Consider the following 10,076-nt stretch of genomic DNA (forward strand, 5'->3'; position numbering starts at 1 on the left):
TGATGACCTCATCAACTCCAGCGGTCAAGGAGGAGTCCAAGGATGTTGTAATTGTACTTCACACCGATCTGAAATAGCAGGTTTATTGCAGAGGTGGTATGCATGCAGAAAATGGTGCTTTTCAAAGAAAAATTATTACCACCGCTTTTGGTCAAGGATTCCTCTAGAGGAGGGCATCACAAATGCTGGAAATGGCTGAATGTTCCACGAGCATGCAACAACTCCTGAAAGACCAAGGGTTGTTGCTTTTGAAGGGAGTGATGCAAATTACCTTCTTAGGCAGGAACATTTCTAAGGAGTAGGTGTATATCACCCAGCTCTCATCACCAGACTGGATGGGCAACTCAGCTATGTCCCACATGTCATTGAATCTATGTACAGAAGAGGAGAGAAGAAGTGCAGCCCTGTTGATTGGAGTGGCGTTTGTACAAGTGACCTAATTCTGAAAGACATTCCTTTCAGTGCGAAAGAATTGCACAGGAGTAAGAATTGTATCATAGTGCTGTGCCCTGCTAGGGTGCTAGATTTTATAACCCACCTTTGCTACTACAGAGGCCATAAGATTTAATTTTGTTGTGTTTGTTGTTGAATATCTGGGCAGATTTTTTTTCATACAATGTTATGGATAATTCCTAGAACACCCCTTCTGCTGATTAGAGGAATTAACGGTATGTGCTAGATGACTGTGTAGGCAATTGCTGCAACTCTCTTCAGTTTGGCTTCAGGGTATCTCATAATGCCATGTCAGTTTTCATCACTGAAGTCTGTCAAGCCATCATATTCAGCTTGTCCCGACTTCTTCTTTGTGAGCTTGCTATTCATTTGTGTGCATTGAGTTGATCCATACTTTCAGCCACTTTGCTGTACATGGGGGATCAAGCCTAGCAACCTTCTCCTCATACAGCCTTCTCTTCATGTCAGTGTGCTTAATGATGATAATAATAAATGATTTTTCAGATGCTCACTTTCTGACAATTTGTCACTCAAGGTGCTACAATGTCGCGTAATTGCTCAACGATATTTTATTAAAACATAATTCAAATAAATAAGTGAATTAGATTAAGAATTAAACAAACAGAACCTCATTTATAGATATAAATTAGAATGTCCTGTACTCCTTAGTGATCAGGTGGTACCTGAGATTTGACTGGAAAGTCTGGAGGTTATCTATGTTCATAATACTACCAGGCAGCATGTTCCACATGGTTCGTGCCATGCAGCCATGGTTGGTGCTTTTATTCCTTCATTCTTCTGTTGTATAACAGTCCATTGAACCTCCGCCAGTCTGCAAAATCTTGTTCCTGTTCCTCAGAAAGTTGCAGGGTTGGTGTCTTTTCCGGCTTTTGACACGGCGGATTTGCAGGTTTACCTTTCCTTTGTTATTTTTAATGTGGGCTCGTGATAGGGCAGATTGGTGCAAGGGTGGGAGTGTTCTTCGTTAAAGGTGCTGCCAGGAACTTCTCCAGGCTGTTCACATTGCCATTTTTAGGTTCCACCTTGTTATCACTAACTCTCTTCGGCTATGCATGAATATCTCAGGATTTGTTTTAAACTTTTACTATTAAAGTCGATTCCATTGCGCTGTTCTTTGTAGACATTAGACTGGCTTGATTATTGAGTCTCAGCTGGTTCATGGAAGATCGTAACCATGTTTCAAGGCGTCTTGCTGTCAAAAATGAACTTTCTCTGACTGTGTTTTATGCAGGACTTTAATACTTGGCATTTCTTTTGTTGATACAGTAATGATGAATTCAGATACGTGTATCAACTTTTTGGCACCATCTAGTTTGTGAACCTGTGAATACACTTTATCGAAACACAAGGCGTCTTGCGGTCAAAAATGATCTTTCTCCAACTGTGTTTTACGCAGGACTTTGATACTAGCATGTCTTTTTTTGTTGACGCAGTAATGATGAATTCAGATATCTACTTCATTTCGCTTTACTTACCTATCGATATGATAATTGCCATTCTAATGCCGACGTTGATCGTCGGTAAAAAGGCTTTCCCGACCCTCTGATCTGTTAGAGTGTACTGAGTGAGACGATGGGAAACTAGTACTGGTATCATCATCTGCCCAGTTTCTCGCACGAGAAGCTATTTTTTTTTTTGGGGGGGGGGGGTGGTATCCAAACTCATCATCGGAATAGCCACCCAAACTGATCGTTGGTTCGCGAGAGTGGTAGCAAGACCCGATATCTTCCCCCTCGCGACGGCGGGAAACACATTTGTTTCCTAATGGCAATTATTATATCGATAGGTAAGTAAAGCTCTCTCGTAGATAAAATGTTTGATACAGAACATACATATCAACTTTTTGGCACCAATTAGTTTGTGAACCTGTGAATACACTTCATTGAAACACGTGTAATCCCCACAAAACAAATGTTTCAAAAAGGGGACTTGAGTTCTAAGCTGTATTGTATTGATGTCGGAACTGAACCGTTTCTCTTTTAAAGTCATTTCTTCTGATATGACATAGTCTTTGATTCCTGTCAGCAGCGGTTCTTCCAGGATTCTGGGGGTGCTGAATCTGGGTTGGTCGAACTGTGGTCGATCTTGCATTGATGATTCGGTCAATAGCCTCAAAATATCGATGCTCACAGTACTCGGCAGGTGTTAAAGGAAATGATGGAAGCAAACTTTCTAGTTCGTATTTCTTTGGTGCCCGACGCTTCCTGGGAAGTTTTGGCTTCATGTCCAGTTCTAATTCCTTTACAGTTTCCGCTTGTGAAATATCTTTCTGGTTCAGACGAAGAATGACATGACACAGAATGCATGTTGTTCACATGCAGGTCTCCTTTTTGGGCATAATATCCTTGTATCCAGTCATGTTCTCTGTCATTATTGAGTATGCACAGCTAGTGGTGGTACATGACAATGCGATATGCAATGTCCAACAATACTTCCCCTTTAAGAAAAATAAGCAGTGGTTTCTTCCATTCCCATTTTATGCCCTTTTGAAGCAAACTGCACAAGGGGGATATTTTGGCCTCACTGTCCTCAGATACTTGCGAGTGGCTTCATAAAAGTCATCTCCCTCGGTAACGTCCTAAAGTCAGTACCTGAGTCACCAGAGGCAATGTGTTCCCTGCATCGTCAGACCCCGCCTTTTTATGCTTATTAGCCTTGTATCCAGTCGTTCTCTCCTTTACATTGCTGAACATGCATAATTCTGGTATATAAAAGTATTTTTACGCACACACAACCAGCTTGATTGAGCTTGATTGGCCGACTACAACAGTAGCATAGCATTTTGTGAAATGTTCATCTGTGACAAGGTCTTAAATTGTATACATCTTCTTTAATAGCAGCAGCTCCTTGATCTGGAACAGATAAAAAATTTGTTTGCTGTAGTGTTTTTGAAAGCGTGTCAGTGAGGTTAAAGTTGTTCGTTCACCTGTAGAGCGAAGATGTAGCTGAATGATTTCATTTCAGTTTGTTTCTCTGTCCAAACAAGTGTACAGTTCTAGTAGAAGTGTGTCATAATTCAATACGATTCCACTGAAACTATCTCTGCGGACTGTCCACCATGTTGGATATTGGACTCTTTTCCTGCTTGTAGTTAGATTAATTCTCTTGTGACATCCGGGTATTTTGCATGTCACGGGGTCATGGATAGCGGTTGGAGTGAAAACAAACCATAGTCTTATGGTCGCGTGAGCTTGGAGTGGTAACGCTGTACGTGTTTACTGCCGGGGCGCCCCGCGAGCATAGCGCTAGCGCAAGCTGTACTACTGTAGCTGTGCGGCGGCAGGATTAGGCCCTATTACTACTAAGAACGTTAGACCTAGTCTACCCTAAATTAGATAGGCCCTACCCTAAGTACTACAGTACTAGGCCTATAGACCTACCTAGAGTTTCTATGAGGTAAGCGTAGATATCAAGATAGGGCCTACTGCACATCTGGCCATTTTGTCGGGTCGTTGATCCTGAGTCCTGCCGCGATTTCATACGGGCATAGGTCCCGTCCGGCTGCCTTCAACTTGGCAAAATACCGTAACCGATATGATCGACGGGATCCAGATTTTTAGAATATTGCTGACGTAGAGTGACCAGACATGATGCATGTATCTCATGAATGGCACAAATGACAAAATGAAAAGTGAAAAACAGTCCCCATATGGGCATGTCGTATGCGTAGAGTTGCGCATAAATTATACGCGTCACACATATAAAACACGCACAGCAGTATGCGCATGCCACGCAGGCTTGCAAGCTGTTTGTTTTCACTCCAATCAACCGGAAGTGACGTGTAGCCGACCGCAAGAATACTATCTTTAATTTTCTCAAATACACCTTGTTGTTTTGTATGGTTGGTCGTTTGGAGAGTATTTGGTAAGTTTACATATTTCCTGGGTCGTATCCATAGCATCAAATGTTAGCTTGAAACTTTTTATCAAATCCTCTACCAAACTAAAGCATGACCACAGCTATGAGCGCAGGTATGCATTTCGTTGTTTTGATGCTAATTGCACCGCAACTTCATACATTTTTTTGCATCATAACACTGCCCTCTGCAATTATTTCGCTGACAGGTTGATGCAGGTATAGGTGTCTTTTATGATAGATAGATATTAAGCTAATAGATAGATACATAAATGCATTGATTCATGCAGATAGGGGTGTCTTTATTGATAGATGATAAGCTGCTATGATATATAGATAAAAAAGTATTTTTCTTCTTGTCAAACCAAAAATGGTACATAGCAGCTCTTGCATTGCATGTTATCGATGCACTTGTAGATACAAAACAATTCTGAAAATAAACCTAAAGAGAACACTTACGACCCTTACTACCTTAATACAATTTTGAGTGAAAGACTAATTGCATGTTAAAAGTTCCCGCTAAAAATTTAATTGACTGAAATTATCGATATAATCCATGTAAATCTGTGATAGAGTCATCAATAATGTAAACAGATTTCTATAACTTGTGTGTTGTGAATATTTAGATAACATTATTAGCTTGACACACAATGTTAGGACTATAGGAGTGTAATCAAATGAAAAGACAAGTTAAAATTTACAGTAAACATATACAGATTTTACCTTTAGCCTTAGCTGCAAATCCATACAAACTCGTTCACATTTGATGTTACTACAACATAACAAAAATGATTACACTTTAAATTTTGTTTTTGTGTTGCCTAAAACGGGCACAAGTAAAACTTCACATTCTTCGAATAATATTCTGATGACAATGTAGTAACACAAGACCTATCGTAACCAATCTTTCTTAAAATACCTGAGGGGCAGAAAATACTTTCACTGATTTCCATTTAAAAGTTGTGTTTCATGATTGTGGTAGCGCACTGCTGCCCTACCTACCTGTCCTGCGTTCAAATAGGAAAGCCGCATCACACATGCATCAGTCTTTAGTTGATCTCGTAGAAGCCTAGATACTCATCCCTGTAAGACTGAGTTCTTCGTCAACCTAGCGAATGCATAATGTGAGTTTTTCTTTGTACATCCCTTCTAGTCATCTGCAAGTATCAAGAAAAAAACAAACTAGTGCTTGTGAATTATTTTAGCAACATTGCGGAGAACGTTTTGGTGCCATGATTTGAAGCATTTAATTTTGAATCTCATGTGACACATACATATTAGCTTCTCTTTCCTCAAGCCACTCATTCATCTTTGAGTCATCAATGCTCCGAGCCTGAAAAGTTGAATAAAGTTTGAATTCTCCTTGTTTTTGAGTATCCCTACCCAGCTGAAACCTGCTAAATAATGTTGACCTTAATTTTGCAGTTTCTTGGCAATTACTGCACGACCTACATATCATATTGTTAGGCAGGTAGCATTTCTAGGGGGATAGGGTCTCAATATGCTCAAATTGGGCACCATACTCCCCCAAATTAAGGAATATAAAAAATAGAAATACACAAGTAGAAGTGAAAGAGCCTTTTTCTATGTATAGTGTATTGGCAGGTATTTTTATGGGTGTGATGTGGAATATGCAAATGGACACTAGTCGTATGTCACACTCAAAAGTTGCCTTCACCCTACCCCCACCCCCCCCCCACCCCCCACCTGCCAAGTTTGCAATGTTGAGGTAAGAGTCTGCAAGAATGCATGAAAGGTGTACTCAGGTGAGCGCAAGACCCCCAGGTCTCTTGTTAATTTCCTAATGCTGTTTGTGTAGAAATGTAGTTTACAAAATGAAAGTCTAATTATACTAACACCTCCAACTTCTGTGGAGCTTCCCACGAAGCCCTCTACAATTTCATCATCAAGGACATCTAATACAAGAGCATCAAGGAATGTGCTTACTGCTGGTGGACCTCCTCCTGTCTTGAATATATAGAAAGAATCTGGCAATACCATGATACACGTAAACTTATCAACATTTTTGTATTTCAATATTGATGCCTCAACTTATTTTCCTGACTTTATAATCCATATCCACACTTCTGTATAGAATAAAAAGAGCAAAATTGATAAAAACAATAATGAATTAATGAATGAATTGATAGATACATGAATAAATAAATAAATAAATAATTGAATATATAGATAAATAAAATAAATGAATTAACAAATAGATAGGTAATGCATCCCTTTCCTGATGGGAAAAAAAAAAAGCGCCGGTCATTAATCGACTGCTTGCCCCTTTTAGGCTTGCGGAATTTTTCTTGAGCTTTTCCACCAGCCAGAAAATGCAATATTTCGAAAAAATGTGTCATCATGCTTGACACTCACATTAAAATCTCCAGTTGAAATAATAATCCTCTGGTAGATAAAGATTGTATGCAATTTTCAGGCGTCTATACGGTCTCTCTTCTCTCATCACTCAGTATAAACTTGTATATTGTCCTGTCATGAAGATTGGCCCCTTGGGCCAGTTGGGGTTCGTCCGATGTCAGTCAGTTATGAAGTCCTCATCGGTGAAGGCTACCGTTGAATGGCTAGATTCCACAATTCTTGAACCCATTCCCTCACTTCTTGATGGTTGCTGATCTGTTATATGCAGAGGTGAATATCTCAGCAATGTGATAAAAGATAATTCGCTTTTCCGGGTTGGCACAACCACCCATACGGGTCCACTGATGCGTTGAAGGCTTCCTTCAAGAATTTTGAAAAATGTCCTTCCCAGTGGCTACATTTTGTGCTTGTAGTGGGGAGGTAAAGTTATCATGACAATCCGGTTTGCCGGCGGATTTCCCGGTGGTAGTTTCCAGACAGAAGTTTGCCTGCTTGAGATGCCCCCTGCCATAGCGTCATAAGGTGTGTTCGAAAGTACACCGGTTGGACCCAACATGACCAGCTTCCGAGATGTCATTGTTAAGGTCAGCTGCGGTCCGCTAAAATAACGAAAGTTTGTGCAGAAGCCAGCAGATGCAATGACCCTTGTTCCTGTCCAAAGTCAGTTGCACGTGGCTCAGGAGGAACTCCCAGAACCCTGCCACATTATCAGCCTCCATGCACAGGCAACACACCACAGTAGGGTTGGCAAAACGCTTGTCATTTGTTTTGGGCGTAGGAAGCAGCGTCGTCTCTTTTAACTCTATGGTGGAGCTACTCTGTCCAGTGTTCTACTTGTACGAAAGGGGACCCCCCAAAAAAAATAAAAAAAAAATTAAAAAATGGATAAAAATACATTAGTACACCAGTTGCTTTTACTAACCTATGCTGGAGTTATGTGCTGGGTGTTTGAGTTGGACAAGCGGAGCAAAAGAGTTTATCCATGCTGTCTGTATAGGCCTGAGTGATGTCCTTGCACACCTAGCATGGAACCAATTTTATTCCGAGATCCATTGCACTGAATCATCAAGTTGCCATTGTCTGGTTTACGACAACTGCATTGTAACTCCTGCCCCTGTTTTCCTGGTGCTGTTGTGGTGGCTGCAATATGGGGTCTACTGACACCATTGTGCAGACTTATACCATATGGTGTGCTGACCCTTTACCAAAATGGGACTACTCGGTATTATGCCTTATTCAAGTCTTAAGAAATTACCTCATCAAAAGAAAATAAATGATGGGGTAAATTCCGTAGGATGGGGCTGCACAGAATTCTCCGGAGGCAGATTTTATCACCCACCAGATGCCGTAACTCGGTAACACCATTTCTTTTCAAGGAACTAGTATTGTATTTATTATAAAACCATGCAACTGTATCATGTCTATTCCACATATTTTTTTTTCTTTTTCAGCATACTTTGGTGCATTGTCTATACACTTGTATGTGTTTCATTTTTAGCAGTTCTTGAAAAGCCTCAATATGCTGTGTTTATATTATTTTGTACTTATGTAAAGATGAAGCCAGTAAACTTTTGAAAGCATTAAAGTTTATATAAATGAATCACAAAATGTACTGACTCCAGTGTTCTTATTCATTCATTCATTCATTCATTCATTCATTCCAGCAGAAATGTATTAAATATTTTGTAGAAGTTTAATGCATAAATTTGTTATAGAATGATACAGAGCTTTTGAGTGGAAGAGCAAAGGATGAACAAACAAAAACAAATGTTATTTGTGTATAGGATAGCTCCAAGTTGGTCTTCAAATAGCTCTTTCTATGCATGGCCTTGAGAGACACAGTTGTAAAGTGGTTCTCTACTTATAAACCTATAACGGCTCTTTGTGAATGAAGATTATACGAGACTTGCGTTGTTATTTCAAGTGTGTATATATGCACATTATGTGAGTGTTATGGAGGGTGCATGTTTGATGATGTGTGTGGTGTAATATTTTGATGTTCGCATGGATGTCATAATTATGATAAATATAGCTAGACTTATATACCACAAGTGACAATACTTACAAATGTAATAATTGATATGAACAGGGTAAGCGATTTCAACATCCACTAATATATATGCCACATATAGGCCTACACATTGCTATTCTTTGTCGACTCTCTTTGTCAGCAAAACAGTCAAAAGACGCCAGTTGGTAGGCCTACATAATAATGTGAAACAAAGAATGTTCACATGCATTTTGATTTCGCAAATTTCGCTAGCGCCAAGATTCACAAAATTAGGAATGCATGTGGAAGTTCTTGTCTACACTAATGCATTGAACGCCACTGTCAATTCTCGAACATTTCATACCACTAAAAAGGTAGTCGGCTCCAATTCGTGAAAATTTCATGCCGCCGAGATATCATGTATTGCAGTACATGTACCGGTCATCTATGTAGGGCCTAGTTATAAGAAATGTATCTCTCTACACAACGTTCTTTAGCATAGACACGGATATAAAATCTCAGTACGGTGTATATACAAGCGTGTAGGGTATCATACAATTTTTATTTGTCATTTACATTCTTTTTTAACCACACAAGTTGGATAAATATTCACTCTATTTTAATTCTTCTCTCCTCTCCCCTCTCTCTCTCTCTCTCTCTCTCTCTCTCTCTCTCTCTCTTACTTTCGATCTATATCAAATATAAGGCCTGTAAAACCGGCATTGATTGTTTTGCATAATTAGGTGACTGCATCATGTAGTAAGACCTATACAATCCTGTATCACATTGGCCCGAATTCACGAAGGTGGTACAAACAAAACCATGGTTTAAACCATGGACAAAAACTATGGAGTGCCAAGTGTCGCATGGAATATTTCGTCACGAAATCAGTCATTTCGTCGATGAAATTATTATTTTGTAACAAAATGACAACATTTTGTAACTAAATGAACATTTCGTCCACGGAATGATAATTTCGTTAACGAAACCTGTCATTTTATTGACGAAATGACCAATTTCGTAACGAAATATTCCGTGCGACACTTGGCGCTCCATGGTTTTTGTCCATGGTTTAAACCATGGTTTTGTTTGTACCACCTTCGTGAATTCGGGCCATTGTGTTTTATGGGGTGTTAATTGTGTGCATGGGTATAAATGTTGAAGTTAACTTTAAGTGTGTGTTGTATCATTGTTTTCTGGCTGTTGTTTTTAGCTGCTTTGGTTATTTGCATTAGAATATAAAATTTCCTGCAGACACTATTGACCGATTCGGGTTCGTTGAGGGCAGCAGACATTTTATGGCACTGGGCGCAGCCATGAGCTCAAATTGCGGTGTCTCAACCGACCCCCCCTGCTCTCCCCCACCCCCCGGGCAACA

Source organism: Diadema setosum, chromosome 12, assembly GCF_964275005.1.
Source record: "Diadema setosum chromosome 12, eeDiaSeto1, whole genome shotgun sequence".
NCBI lineage: Eukaryota > Metazoa > Echinodermata > Echinoidea > Diadematoida > Diadematidae > Diadema > Diadema setosum.